We start from the raw sequence: 15,001 nt of genomic DNA, 5'->3' as shown, positions 1-15,001 counted from the left end.
TTTTTTTAATTGATGAAAACTATAAAATTAAAAATCCAATTAACTCAATGACCTCCATGGAGAATGTATAAGGAAAACCACACTACAGCACATCAAAATTAAATCTCTACGTTTTTCCAGTGGTCATGTATGGATGTGAGAGTTGGACTATAAAGAAAGTTGAGCACCAAAGAATTGATGCTTTTGAACTGTGGTGTTGAAGAAGACTTTTGAAGAGTCCCTTGGACTGCAAGGAGATTCAACCAGTCCATCCTAAAAGAGATCAGTCCTGGGTGTTCATTGGAAGGACTGATGTTGAAGCTGAAACTCCAGTACTTTGGCCACCTGATAGGAACAGCTGACTTATATGAAAAGACCCTGATGCTGGGAAAGATTGAGGGCAGGAGGAGAAGGGGACAACAGAGGATGAGATGGTTAGATGGCATCACCGACTCGATGGACACGGGTTTGGGTATACTCCGGGAGTTGGTGATGGACAGGGAGGCCTGGTGTGCTGCGGTTCATGGGGTCGCAAAGAATCGAACATGACTGAGCGAGTGAACTGAACTGAAGAGAGCCTATAATATAAAGGAAAATCTTAAAAAGCATCAAGAAGAAAAAAGACATATTACCTAGAAAGGAATAAAGATAAATTATTAATCAAAAGAGGATCATGTACTGGAAATTCCTCAATAGAACTTCTATAGCTATAAGTAAATTTAGGAATGTCACAGAAAAATATAGAAAACTCATTTGTATTTTTAAAAACTGGAAAAATGATTAAAAATAAAACTTTAAATACTGCTTACAAAGATCAGAAAAACCCATTAAACAAAACATTACCTAAAATCTCTGCTGAGAGAAATTTGTTAAACTAAATAGATAGAAAGACATGTTAAAGTCATTAACTGGAAGACTCAGTGTTGTTAAGATGTCAATTCTATTGAAATGTGTGTGTGTATTCCAAACAATCTCAATGAAAATCCAATCAGGCTTTATTGTAGAAGTTTAAAACGTGACCCCAAAATTTGTATCAAAATGCAAAGATCTAACATAGGCAAAGAAACTTTTAAAATGAATAATAAAATTAGAGAACATGTACAACCTGATTTCAAGAATTACTATCAAATTGTTGTGATCAAGATAGTGTAGTATTGACATACATGTGAATGTACAGACCAATAAAACAGAATAGATGGTCAATTGTTTTTTGACAGTCAAGGTAATTCAACAGTGACAAAAAATTGTCTTCTCAACAAATATTTCTAGAAAAATAGGTCTATCTATACAGAAAAATAATGAACCTTGGAAAATGAACTTGAATAAGATAAACTAACATCAGATATAAATCTGAAAAATTTTCTAAGGAAACATTCTTCTGTGTTTGAAATGTTAAAGCTTAAAAAATGTGAAAACAATTTGTCAAGAATAAAGTATTAACACAACAAATATCAGAATTAGCAAGAACTTCAGATGATAGAAGGCAAATGTTATAATATGATTGAAAAGCATAATAGAAGGGACTGAAAAAAAATATATATATATACTCATACACACACATATGACCTGGCAGATATAAAAAGAATCAAATGAAGTTAAAAAAAAAACAAAACAAAACAGGGTTTTTAAAATTAATTGATGCCTGGAATGGAGAAGTGAACCAGAATATAGTTATAGACATTACCACAAAAACAGTACAGTGAGTTAATGAGATAGCAACTACAGGGTGAAAAATAATTAGACATGAAGGAGAGACAGAGAAAATGAGAGTGAGATCACTAAAACTGTTGTCTTAATATTTCAGATTAACTAGAACGAGATTCAGAAATTGAAGTGCCATATTTAGACAGAAAATAGACAAAAATCTCAGAAAACATTTAAATATGTATATTATTTGCAAAGAAAGACTTCTCATTATAAACAAACTATAAAGAAAATGGTGCTACAGAAAAATAACATTTAACCTCAATATATATACAGCTAGTGTAGTGTTTAAAAGTGAGAACAAAATAAAGATGTTTTCAGATAAAGACTAGAAGAACTAGTAAGAGACTCCACTGAAGCAATTAGTAGAGAAATTAACCCAGTAGGGAAAAAATGGAATAAAAGAAAACTGCTGGGCAAAAAAAAAGTGTAAACATTTTAAGAAATTTAAATAAATACTGACCATATGAGAAAGCAATAATATTTATTTAGAAGTAGTAAAAATGAAGGTAGAATTAAATTCTGGGTGGTGGTGGTGGTGATCTAGCCACAATGTCGTGTCTGACTCTTGTGACCCTATGGACTGTAGCCTGCCAGACTCCTCTGACCATGGAATGCCCCAGGCAAGAGTACTAAAGTAGGTTGCAATTTCCTTCTCCAGGGGATCTTCCCTACCCAGGGATCAAACCCAAGTCTCCTGCATTGCAGGCAGTTTCTTTACCAACTGAGCTACCAGGGAAGTCCTAAATTCTGAGTAACAACTGGTAAGACAGATGGGATGGGGGCAGAACAGAGATGAGCAGAGTCAAAGAAACCTAAATTCCACAGGGGACATAAATATATAATTAATTTCAACTTTTTATGTACCCATGTTAGATTTTTAAGAATAATCATTGAAAAAGATAAAAATACATTGAACAACATCCAAGCCAGTAGAATACAGAAAATAGACATAAGTAGAGCAAGTGTTTAACTAGAAAGTACTGAATAAAATGGAAAAATAAAAAAGTGTGTCAAATCACAAAAAGATAAGTTAAACTTGCCTATAAAGATAGACTTGACATACCGGATTAAAATTTCACAAATCGATCTAAAGCTCTTAATTTTTAAATTAAGGACATAAAGTGACTGAAAGTAGAAGAATATAAAGAGATTCTAACCAAAAGAAAGTTGGCAGAGCAAGATCAACATCACATGAAATAGACATTAAAGCAAAATTATTAGAAATAGAGGCTCACAACATTGGAAAAGTTACAATTCACCAGGAAAACTCAAATTTTCATACAACTAAGGGCATAGCCTCATAATAGGTATAAACAAACTTACATAATTTTAGACCACAACTTTTTGGTTTATACAAGTATAGTTGATTTTCAATGTTGCTAATTTCTGCTGTACAGTAAAGTTATTCAATTATACATATATTGTTTTTCATATTCTTTTACATTATAGTTTATCACAGGACATTGAATATAGTTCCCTGTGCTATACAGTAGGACCTTGTTGTTGTTTGTCCATTCTGTATATAATAGTTTGCATCTACTAATCCAAAACCCCCAGTTCATCCCTCCCATATCCCCCCTCCCAGCCCTGCAATCCCTTGACAACTGCAAGTCTGTTCTCTATGTCTATAAGTCTGTTTCATAGACAGGTTCATTTGTGTCATATTTTAGATTTCACATATAAGTGATATCATATAATATTTGTCTTTCTATTTCTGACTTACTTTACTTAGTGTGATAATCTCTAGTTCCATCCATATTGCTGCAAATGGCATTATTCCATTCATTTTTATGGCCAAGAAACATTCCATTGTGTCTATGCCCAACATCATATTAATCCATTTATCTGTCAATGGTTGTTTCGGTTGTTTCCATGTCTTGGCTGTTGTGAATCATGCTGCTGTGACCATTGGGGTGAGTGTATCTTTTTGAATTAGAGTTTTCTCCAGATATATGCTCAGGAGTGGGATTGCTGGATCATATTTGTTGTTGTTGTTGCTGTTCAGTCACTAAGTCATGTGCAACTCTTTGCAACCCCATGGACTGCAGCACATCAGGCTTCCCTATCCTTCACTATCTCCCCAAGTTTGCTCAAACTCATGTCCATTGAGTCGGTGATGACATCCAGCTATCTCATCCTCTGTCGTCCCCTTCTCCTCCTGCCTTCAGTCTTTCCCAGCATCAGGGCCTCTTCCAATGAGTTGGCTCTTCGCATCAGGTAGCCAGAGTATTGGAGCTTCAGCATCAGTCCTTCCAGTCGATATTCAGTGTTGATTTCCTTTAGGTTTGACTGGTTTGATCTCCTTGCAGTCCAAGGGACTCTCAAGAGTCTTCTCCAGCATCACTGTTTGAAAACATCAATTCTTTGGCACTCAGGCTTCTTTATGGTCCATTTATTTTTATTAGTTGGAGGCTAATTAGTTTACAATATTGTAGTGGGTTTTATCATACATTGACATGAATCCAACTCTTATATCCCTACATGACTACAGGAAAAACCATAACTTTGACTCTGTGGACCTTTGTCAACAAAATGATGTCTCTGCTTTTTAATATTCTGTCTAGTATTACTAGTCTAGTCTTTTTAACACTCTGTCTAGTAATACTCATAACTTTCCTTCCAAGGAACAAGCATCTTTTTATTTCACGGCTGTAGTGACCATCCACAATGATTTTGGAGCCCCAGAAAATAAAATCTATCCCTGTTTCCATTTTTTTCCTCATCTCTTTGCCATGAAGTGATGGGACTGGTTCCCATGATCTAAGTTTTTTTAACGTTGAATTTCAAGCCAGCTTTTTCACTCTTTTTCACCCTAATCAAGAGAGTCTTTGGTTTTCCTTTGCTTTCTGCCATTAGAGTGGTATCATCTGCATTTATGAGGTTACTGATATTTCTCCCAGCAATCTTGATTCCAGCTTGTGCTTCATCCAGCCTGGCATTTTGCATGATGTACTCTGCATAGAAGTTAAATAAGTAGGGTGACAATATAAAGCCTTGATGCACTCCTTTCCCAATTTTGAACTAGTCTGTTGTTCCCTGTCTGGTTCTGTTACTTCTTGACCTCATATGGTAGCTCTGTTTCTAGTTTTTGAGGAACATCCCTACTGTTTTCTATAGTAGCTACACCAGATTACACTCCCACTACAGTGTAGGAGATAAAACCACAATCTTGATGGGAGATTGTTGCTGCTTTCTGATTAATTTCCAGCTGAAGCACACAAAAAATTAATAAGAACATATAGAGATTTGAAGAATACATTTAGCAAGCTTGATGAAATGAGCACACAGATAACCCATCACCTAGATTAGACAATAGATATCCTTTTTAAGAATACACAGTTACTTAAAAAGTTTTCCATCCACTAAACATAAATCTTAATAAATACTAAACAGTTGATATCATACTTGGCAATTTAATTAGAAAAAATTATTAAGCAGTTATTAAAAATAGCATTACAATTTTAATATTCAGACAGAATTTTAAAAATAGATCAAAGAAGAAAGAATAATAGAAATTTTTAGATAATTAGAAATATGAAGTAGTGAAAATGCTACATGTTGAATTGTAAACCTTACAAGAAAAACTAATGCCTGAAATTTTCATATTATGAAAAATGGTCATAAAAAATAAGCTAACAGAAGAGCTAGTGTATTGAAGGAAAATAAGAAAAAAATTTTAAATAGCTGATAAACTAGAAAAGAAATGGGACAAAAAGCCAATAGTTGGTTCTTTGAAGAGACTTATAATAAGCCATACATACTCCTAGGAAAGTTAATCAAGAAAAGAAATAGAAGATACTATAGAGGTTAAAAAGAGATATAAAATATTACTTACAACTTTAGGCCAATAGTTGTGAAGGTTTTTGATTACAAGATCAATTTCTTTAAAAATATAATTTATCAAACCTGATTCAAAAAAAAAAACAAAAAAGTTGAATGATCATTAAAAATCTCAATATAGTGCTCGCTTCGGCAGCACATATACTAAATTTGGAACGATACAGAGAAGATTAGCATGGCCCCTGCACAAGGATGACACGCAAATTCGTGAAGCGTTCCATATTTTTATGACAAAAACCACTACAATATTGTAATTAGCCTCCAACTAATAAAAATAAATGGAAAAAAAACAAAAACAAACCAACAAACCAAAAGACCATATAGGGAAGGCAGGATCAATCTTTGATTCTTTCCCTTTATTGTTTTTCAAGATTAAAAACTTGGTTCCTTACCATCCTTCAAAAAATAAAAATTTAAAAAAAAAAAAATCCCAATATACAAGAAAAGATCTTAACCACTAGGAAAAAGTGGAATTAATAGTTAAAACTATCTCTTTTCCCCATCCCCAAACACTTCTATTCATACCAAGTGAGTTTTTCAGGTAACTTTTGACTGGATGTTCAAGGAACAGATAACATCACTGAACACTTCCAATTTATATTCAAAGCTAATATAACCTAGAAGTCAAAATCAGACAAATACAGACTGGCCATCTCACAAATGAATATAGATTGGAAATCTGAATTAAAACTGTCAGTCAGTTTTAAAAAGATATCTCAAAGATTAAAATACAAGTCACAGACTTGAAAATTTATTTGAATTTCATCTAACCAACCAAACATTATTATCTAGAGTCTGTTACAAAAATGTACAAATTAGCAACAATAAGAGACAAGCTAACAGAAATGAAGTCCAATTTGTACTGTGTGCAAAGCACTTTGGTGAATACCAAGCTTACAGAAGGGAAGGAAATGTCATCTCTGCCCCCACAGTGTTCACAGTCCAGTGGAGGAATAAGAAACAATAAACAGGTAAACAAATAAATCACGTTGAATACATTTTATTATGGACTGAATTGTGTCAACCAAATTCATGTGTTGAAGTCCTAACTCCCAGTATCTCACAATATGACCTCATTCAGAAGCAGCATCATTGCATATGTAATTAGCTAAGATAAAGTTATTAGGGTGGGCCTTAATCCAGTGTGACTGATGTCCTGATAAAAAGGGGAGACTTGGATACAGAGGCATGTGGTAGAATTATAATATATGTTAAGATGAAAACAGAAATGAGGGTGATGTTTCTACAAGCCAAGAACTCCAAAGGCTGTCAGCACACCACCAGAAACTAGTACAGAGTCATGGAACACAGTCCTCAGTAGGAACTAACCCTGCCAACACCTTGATCTTGGACTTCTAGCCTTTAGAACTGTGAGACAGTGCATTTCTGCTGTTTAAGCCACTCAGGTACTTTGCTACAGCAGCTGTGACAAACATACACATTTATTTAAAGATAATAAATGAGGAAATGTATTGGAGAACAGTGGAGAATCTTGCCTGGGTAAATGGTCAAGGGAAATCTTCCTGAGAATGTCTTAGTTAAACTGACACTGGAAGGAAAAGAAGGACGCAAACTTGCTGAGAGTTTGAGGAAGGACATCCCGGTGAGAGAGAACAATGTAGCCCACCCAGCTAAGGTAGAGAAAAGCTTATTCACAGCATATTAAAAGGAAATAGGATTGTGGAGGCAGTGGCAGGAATTGATGATAGAATATAGGTTCTTGGGCCTTGGCCTTTTGAAGGATAAATGATGATCCAAAATAGAACACTCAAAGTCAAGTTTGTCCTCATCTGTTTGGGGGTCTCCAAGGTCATGGACACCCTATAGGATCCCCTGACCACCCTCAGACAGAGATAACATGCTATCCTCAAGGTATTTTCCCCATAGGCAGTATGGTGAAAGTGCCGTTTCCAGGGACAGGAGTATAGTATAATTGAAAGTCATTAGAATAACTCCAAGCCCCATTCTACCCTCCAAAGTATCTTTACACCAGCTCTGGTATCTTTACTGTCTGTTTGAATATTCCTTGTCCACTCACCACCTCAAAGTACAGTCCATTCTGTTTCTTATCTCTAGCTTAAAAGTTCATTTCAACTAAGTAATACAAACTCATGGCACAAAGGTTAAAAAGATAAAAAAATGTTCACAGTGAAAATTACATCTCCCTCCTCCCCTGCTCGCTTCAGAAGAGCTTCCCTTACAGGAGCCATCTCTACTACCAGCAAAGTCTATGCGTTTATAAACATACATGAATATTTTATTTTTGTAACATAATTAGAGCAATTATGCACACCCTCCTGCCTGGTATTTTTTTCTCTCATAGCTTCCATATCGGTAACTAGAGAGCTATTCTTTCTTAACAGCTGTATGTATAGTTTTCTTCTGTGGTTCTAATTTGTTGTTAAATTTTCTCTTTGACTGAATCGAACTCTCATCTCTTTATATTTTTTCCTCGTTTGTCTGTTCTCTGAAGTCCTTGAAAATGGAGCTAATCTCACTTGCGCTCTACTTCCCGCTTGAAGTAAGGAAAGTTTCCCTGTGCAGTAAGTCCCCTACACACAAACCTTGAAGTTTCAAACTTTAAAAGATGCCAACATGTACCCCATCGATGTCAGGCATGAGTGAAATTACAGCTTGCTCTCCATCTCCTATTGCTGACAATCCTTCAGCTCTACCATCACCCACCTCCTGTCCCTCCTCCAGTCAGTAGCTCTTCTTACCTGTTCACTCAATTCCAGCCCCTGTGTGCCAGCTGTCATTCTATACTTGTACTTCTCAAGGTAGTGCACTGTAAGACTAAAAATGTTTTCTTTGTTTTTTGTGTTTGTTTGTATTATTTATGTGAAAAAGTATTATAAACCTGTTACAGTACAGTACTATATGGCTGATTGTCTTAGTTGCATACCTGGGCTAACTTTGTTGGACTTATAAACAAATTGCACTTATAAGCACACTCTTGGAATAAACTCCTTTTACGTAGGGGACTTACTATACTATGTGAAGGCTGATACAGTACTCTGCTGCCATAAATAGCTATGGAAGTGATGATGAATTCCAGAAGACACGATAGATATTGGTTAACAAGGCAGGCTGTTTTCAAATCTGGGCTCTACCACTTCCAGCTCAGCGATCTTGGACCAATTACTCACACTCTGTGTCTCCTCAATTTCTTCGACAGGAAAATGGAAATAAAAAGAGCACTCAAGAAGCTAGAATTGTTGAGTAGATTAAATGATGTTTGTCAAATGTCTAGCATATGGTAAGAACTCATTTTTTTTTTAATTAAATTTTATTTTATTAGTTGGAGGCCAATTACTTCACAACATTTCAGTGGGTTTTGTCATACATTGACACGAATCAGCCATAGAGTTACACGTATTCCCCATCCCGATCCCCCCTCCCACCTCCCTCTCCACCCGACTCCTCTGGGTCCTCCCAGTGCACCAGGCCTGAGCACTCGTCTCATGCATCCCACCTGGGCTAGTGATCTGTTTCACCATAGATAATATACATGCTGTTCTTTTGAAACATCCCACCCTCGCCTTCTCCCACAGAGTTCAAAAGTCTGTTCTGTACTTCTGTGTCTCTTTTTCTGTTTTGCATATAGGGTTATCATTAACATCTTTCTAAATTCCATATATATGTGTTAGTATGCTGTAATGTTCTTTATCTTTCTGGCTTACTTCACTCTGTATAATGGGCTCCAGTTTCATCCATCTCATTAGAACTGATTCAAATGCATTCTTTTTAACGGCTGAGTAATATTCCATGGTGTATATGTACCACAGCTTTCTTATCCATTCAACTGCTGATGGGCATCTAGGTTGCTTCCATGTCCTGGCTATTATAAACAGTGCTGCGATGAACATTGGGGTGCACGTGTCTCTTTCAGATCTGGTTTCCTCAGTGTGTATGCCCAGGAGTGGTATTGCTGGGTCATATGGCAGTTCTATTTCCAGTTTTTTAAGAAATCTCCACACTGTTTTCCATAGTGGCTGTACTAGTTTGCATTCCCACCAACAGTGTAAGAAGGTTCCCTTTTCTCCACACCCTCTCCAGCATTTATTGCTTGTAGACTTTTGGATAGCAGCCATCCTGCCTGGCGTGTAATACGTGGTAAGAATTCAATCAATGCTAATTGCTGTTGTTATCTCCATCTTCCTTAGAGGATAAAGATCAACTTCCCAAGACCTCTTAGATGATGCTCAGAGAGAAAGACACACAATGAAAGACAACCTCTGCTCTCAGCTCGCATCTCTTGTCTTTTGAATGTTATCTCTGCTCTAGGGGATAATTGTGTGTGGGCACATGTGCATTGTTATTAAGGAAAGATGGCAGTGCCAGGTTGCCCTTCAAAACTCTGGTCGCTTGTTTTCCAATCCAGTCCTTACTAACACCAAAGGCAGTTGATTTTGGTTTGTGTCGGCAAAGTGTCATTCAACTTGCAACTATCCACACACCCCCCTTCTCAAACTAGGGGCATCTGCTCACACACACAGCTACAAGCTCCAAGGACCCAGAGAAATCATCTGAGGCACTTGGGGCTATGGCAAGCACTACGCAAATGCACCCTATGCTTGACTGTGCCAGAGTCTTTGCAGGCAGCAAGACAGATTTCTGGCTCTGAAAAATGTGGGTTAGTCCCAGGTGGCCTTTCTCGGTGGGTCAGTTAGTGTTTCTGGGTGACTACACTAACTGGGTAGAGTTAGTGTAGTCACCCAGAAATACCCCTGTGTGCTTGCCAATCCTCAGATCAGCAGCGTTGCAGTCAGCTTTGGATTGACTTCTAAAGTGAGCAGGCAGCTTAAAACCTCAGTGATGATCTAAACGGTTTCTTAGAGATACACTTAGCAAGACAGCTCAAATCAATAAGATACTGCTAAATACCAGTGATTGTTTGAATGAATTTGTGGAGGTGCTGCCATGTAGAAAATGCACATTCGTATTAATTACTGTTAAGAGATTTTTGTCAGCAGCATTTAAATTTCAACATTTCTCATCAAATTGGGATACTTAGGTGCAGAATCCTAAATATAATATAGAAGCAGTCGTAAATGTTCTGTAAAGCCATTTATCTTCATAGAAGAAGATAAAGTCATCTTTATTTATAGAAGGAGAATAAAAGTAGATATGTGGCCACATATGATATGCCAAGCTCTAAATACTTTACAAATAATACAATTAACCCTCACAATAACACCATAAGAAACTATTTTTTAATCTCTGCTTTACGTATAAATAAACTCAGGCACAGAAGGGATATAGGACTAAAGATCCAACACCTTTTATGTGAAGGGTAATGGACCTTCAAATGAAGATTTGAACCCAAGCTGACTGACTCTGGACCCCACATGCTTTACTGCTGATTATAACATCTTCTCCCACATGACTGCAAACTTGTAAATATCTAGTTTTCAAATTCTGGATTCTTTGGATCCAGATGAGTCTGGGTTAGTATCCTGACTCCACACTTGCTAGCTGTGTGAAGGTGAACTCCTAAGCCTGTTTCTTTATCTGCAAAACATTAGCACCAATGCATCTCACATGATAAGATAATACAGGCAGAATGCATGGTAAGATATTAAGATATTAAGGCCTAGCCTGTAGCATCAACTCCAGTTTACTCACTTGACTTATTTCTGAAATATTATAAACAACCAGGTGTGGTAAACACCTGGCAAAAATTATCAGCAAAGGCTGTTCAACATTGTTCACATTCTTAACACACACATAATGCAGACTGGACATTATGGAGTCAGGAGGTACATGCTGCTGTGAGACCATATAAAGGGGACTTTCTCTTTTAACCTTTTATTTTATATTGGAGCATAGACAATTAACAATGTGTGATAGTTTCAGGTAGACAGGCAAAGGACTCAGTCATACATACACATGTATCCATTCTCCCCCAAACTTCCCTCCCAACAGGGACTTTGACAGACAAAAAAGGTTTCCCTGAAGTGATGAAGAACACTTGTAACTTCATCATTCATAGAAGTAGCTACTTAGCCCAACAGATTTAATTGTCTCTATGCATGGTCATGGGTGTAGGACACTGGGTGTTCTTTTTGCTGTGAATCTGAGCACCGGCACCCAGCAGGCCATCAGAGAATGGTAGGCTGGTTCAGGGACTACATTAGAAATTTGATCTCTGCCTCCCTGTGAGTCCTGCAGGGGCAGAGCTGGAGAAACCTAGTGTGACCTTCTCTGGGACAGTCTGTAGCACACAAGAGCTGCTCAGTACATATTAGTGGAAAGTATAAAGAACAAACACAAAATGCAGAGGGGAAGTTTGGGGATTTTCAGAGTACCTGACATTATTCAAAGTTCTTTCTCTATATCACTAAGGCAGAGCTCAGTGTAAACTACCAGGTTTAAATGATTCCACCACCTATAGGCTGCCTGATCTTGAGCAAGTTCTCTCTTTATGTGCCTCAGTTTACTCCTCTTAAAAAATAGATTATCAGTTCAGTCGCTCAGTCATGTCCATGTCCGACTGTTTGTGGCCCCATGGACTGAAGCACGCCAGGTTTCCCTGTCCATCACCAACTCCCAGAGCTCACTCAAACTGATGTCTAATGAGTCTGTGATACCATCCAACCATCTCATCCTCTGCCGTCCCCTTCTCTTCCTGCCCTCAATCTTTCCCAGAATCAGGGTCTTTTCCAATGAATCAGGTGGCCAAACTATTGGAGTTTCAGCTTCAACCCTTCCAATAAATATTCAGGACTGATTTCCTTTAGGATTGACTGGTTTGATCTCCTTGGAAGAAAAGCTATGACCAAGCTAGACAGCACATAAAAAAGCAGACTTTACTTTGCCAACAAAGGTCTGTCTAGTCAAAGCTGTGGTTTTTCCAGTAGTCATGTATGAATGTGAGAGTTGGACTATAAAGAAAGCTGAGCAAGGAAGAATTGATGTTTTTGAACTGTGGTGTTGGAGAAGACTTTTGAGAGTCCCTTGGACTGCAAGGAGATCAAAAATAGATTATGGTGATAATTAAATATGATAGTGTGTAAATAACTTAACACAGTGTTGGCATATGGTAATCTTCATCACTGTGTTAATGGAGGTAGTGGTCCATGGCAGATGATGTGTATATATATATTTTTAAATCCATGTAGCACAACTAAAATGATCAGTCACAGCATTCTCCTTTTACATAAAAGGAAAAACTGAGGTTCAGAGGTCTAAAGTTACACAGCTAGTCAAACCTTGGTCAGCAGGATCCCAACCCAGCCAGCCAGGTGAACCAGTCTTTAGAGCAGGACCGTGCCCCTGGGAAATCATCAAAGAAAAACACCACTCAGGGAGCAGGCACAGAAGCGCGACGTCAGCTGAAACTAGTTCCTTCCTTCTGAGCAAGTGCAGAGCACACTTTAAAATGTTGAGCCCTCGTTGTTTCCCCTCCTTCCCTTTTCTGGAATGGGGTGAAGGATGCAGAATTGTGGAACTGGAAAGAGACAGATTTCACCCCCATGAGCTCAGCAGGGAAAAGGTGAGACACCAGACAAAGGCATCCCCCTCTCACAAGACTGTGCTACCCTGAGTGTGAGGAGGTGAGCAATGCATGTTCAGTTCATTCTCCCATAGTTTACCATCTAATGGGACTCTGGCTCCTGCCACAAGAGGCTGAAAGTCTGAACTCACGCTGCCCCCTAATGTGCGAACGCCACATCCAGAAGGCTGCAGCTGGGAAGAGTAGAGATGATGCTGCCTGAGCGGCTGACGAAAAGCAGAAAGAGAGGGGAAGGACGCCAGTACCTTATGCAGCAGGCTCTGTGTGAATTCAGCATGTCACTAGCCCTGTGTTTTGTCTTATCTATGCCTAGGATTCTCAACCTCTGCGCTAGTGATTTTGTGAGTTGAATGATTCTTTCTTATGAGTGATTGTTCTTTGCATCCATTGTAAATGTTTAGCACTGTCTCAGGGATAATGCTAAAAAGATAATTTATTTATATCTTTTTATTTAGATACCAGTTGAAATCTTCAGCCGTGATAACCAAAGTTGTCTCTGAACATTGGCAGATGTCTCCTAGCACAAAACTGTCCCTAGTTGAGAACTAGGACTTGACATCTGACTTTCAAACAGACCATGGCTGTGGGTTTGGCATACTCCTGACTTCATTTAAGGGCACAGCCAAGAGTTCATGGCCTGACTGTACCTAAAGAAAAAGTCCTTCATCACTGGGAGTGATATTTTTGTTCTGTATTTGCAAATTGAGGCAAATCAGGAAGCATTTGGCTCATCCCCTTGTCTCGTGTGGAAGGAAGCAGTCATGAGGCACTTAGCTTCCTCAGCTTATTTTCAGCTTTCTAAGGCCCACCTATATTTTTAGGAAATAGTTTCTCAGCACCTGATGTGCAGTGGTATGAATCATGTCCAGAGAGGTGAACTGAAGGAAAAAGTTGTTGCAGAAATCCCTGCCATGCCTCCACCTCCACACACAGGGCTGGGGAACAGCAGCAGGTCAGTAACAAGCTAGCAGATGTTCATCTTGGAAATCATACTTAGCTCTATCCCACAAGTATTTCTTGGCCTGATTTCTTGTATTAGGCATTGTGCCAGATAAAGTGGAAGGTGCTGAGATGAAAGAAGCATTGCCCCCAGATCCAAAACTTCTAATCTATTTGGAAGGACCACGTGGGCTACATATCTTCTAAATTCAAGAACTGCAGTTTGAATCCAAATTTGGATTCTATCTGATCACCTGGTGAACTTGGGGTATGCATTATTCCAGGGGCCAGAACAAAAATATCACTCCCAGTGATGAAGGACTTTTTCTTTAGGTACAGTCAGGCCATGAACTCTTGGCTGTGCCCTTAAATGAAGTGGGCTCTTTCTAGACTTTGATTTGCATTAGAACTTCTGTCTTCTTTGTCTGGATCCTTGGTTTGGAAAAACAAGGGTTCAGGAGAACAGAATAGTCACTTCTTCATTCAATACATATTTATTGAGCACAGTTATGTTCAAGACTGTGATACCCTGAGTGTGAGGTGGAGAGCAAAGCTTGTTCAATTCATTCTCCGATAGTTTACTATCTAATGGGGAAGACAGACATTAGGCAGAAATGTCACAAAATAATGTGTATTCACCATTAACAATAAGAGCTCCAATAGAAAAGATCAGGTATACCGCTGTGTCTGAGCCTGGTTACAGTCTGAGACTGATGGGGAAGGTGTTACAAGCAGTGGCTCCAAGAGCTATTAACTTGAAGCGCTTTGTGAGATGAGGTATAAGCAGGGTGACTGCAGGACCAGTGAGACGGGAGATGGCGAGTTGCATTTCTGTAGAGGAAACAGCACCAAGTTAGCTCCCGGTGGGGTTTGTGGTTAGGAAGTTCCCCGAGCAGGGAATGTGTTCACAAAGAGGACCCTGGGGGTTGGGGTGGTGTTTAAATACATCCCAGTGGATTCCTGGGCCCCAGAAATCAAGGAGGAGGGGGCCAGAATTGCACAAGTTCCTGTGAAACT

The 15,001-nt window shown here is 38.4% G+C and overlaps 1 non-coding gene across 1 annotated transcript; it reads left to right on the top strand.

The window, feature by feature from the left end:
• The first annotated feature begins 5,646 nt into the window (after positions 1-5,646).
• On the top strand, positions 5,647-5,753 carry LOC136156606 (U6 spliceosomal RNA). Its single transcript, XR_010661100.1, has one exon. It is a non-coding gene; the product is annotated as a U6 spliceosomal RNA (small nuclear RNA).
• The last annotated feature ends 9,248 nt before the right edge of the window (positions 5,754-15,001 follow it).

Source organism: Muntiacus reevesi, chromosome 1 (assembly GCF_963930625.1).
Source record: "Muntiacus reevesi chromosome 1, mMunRee1.1, whole genome shotgun sequence".
In the NCBI taxonomy this organism is placed as follows: domain Eukaryota; kingdom Metazoa; phylum Chordata; class Mammalia; order Artiodactyla; family Cervidae; genus Muntiacus; species Muntiacus reevesi.
This window is presented reverse-complemented; position numbering and strand designations above follow the sequence as displayed.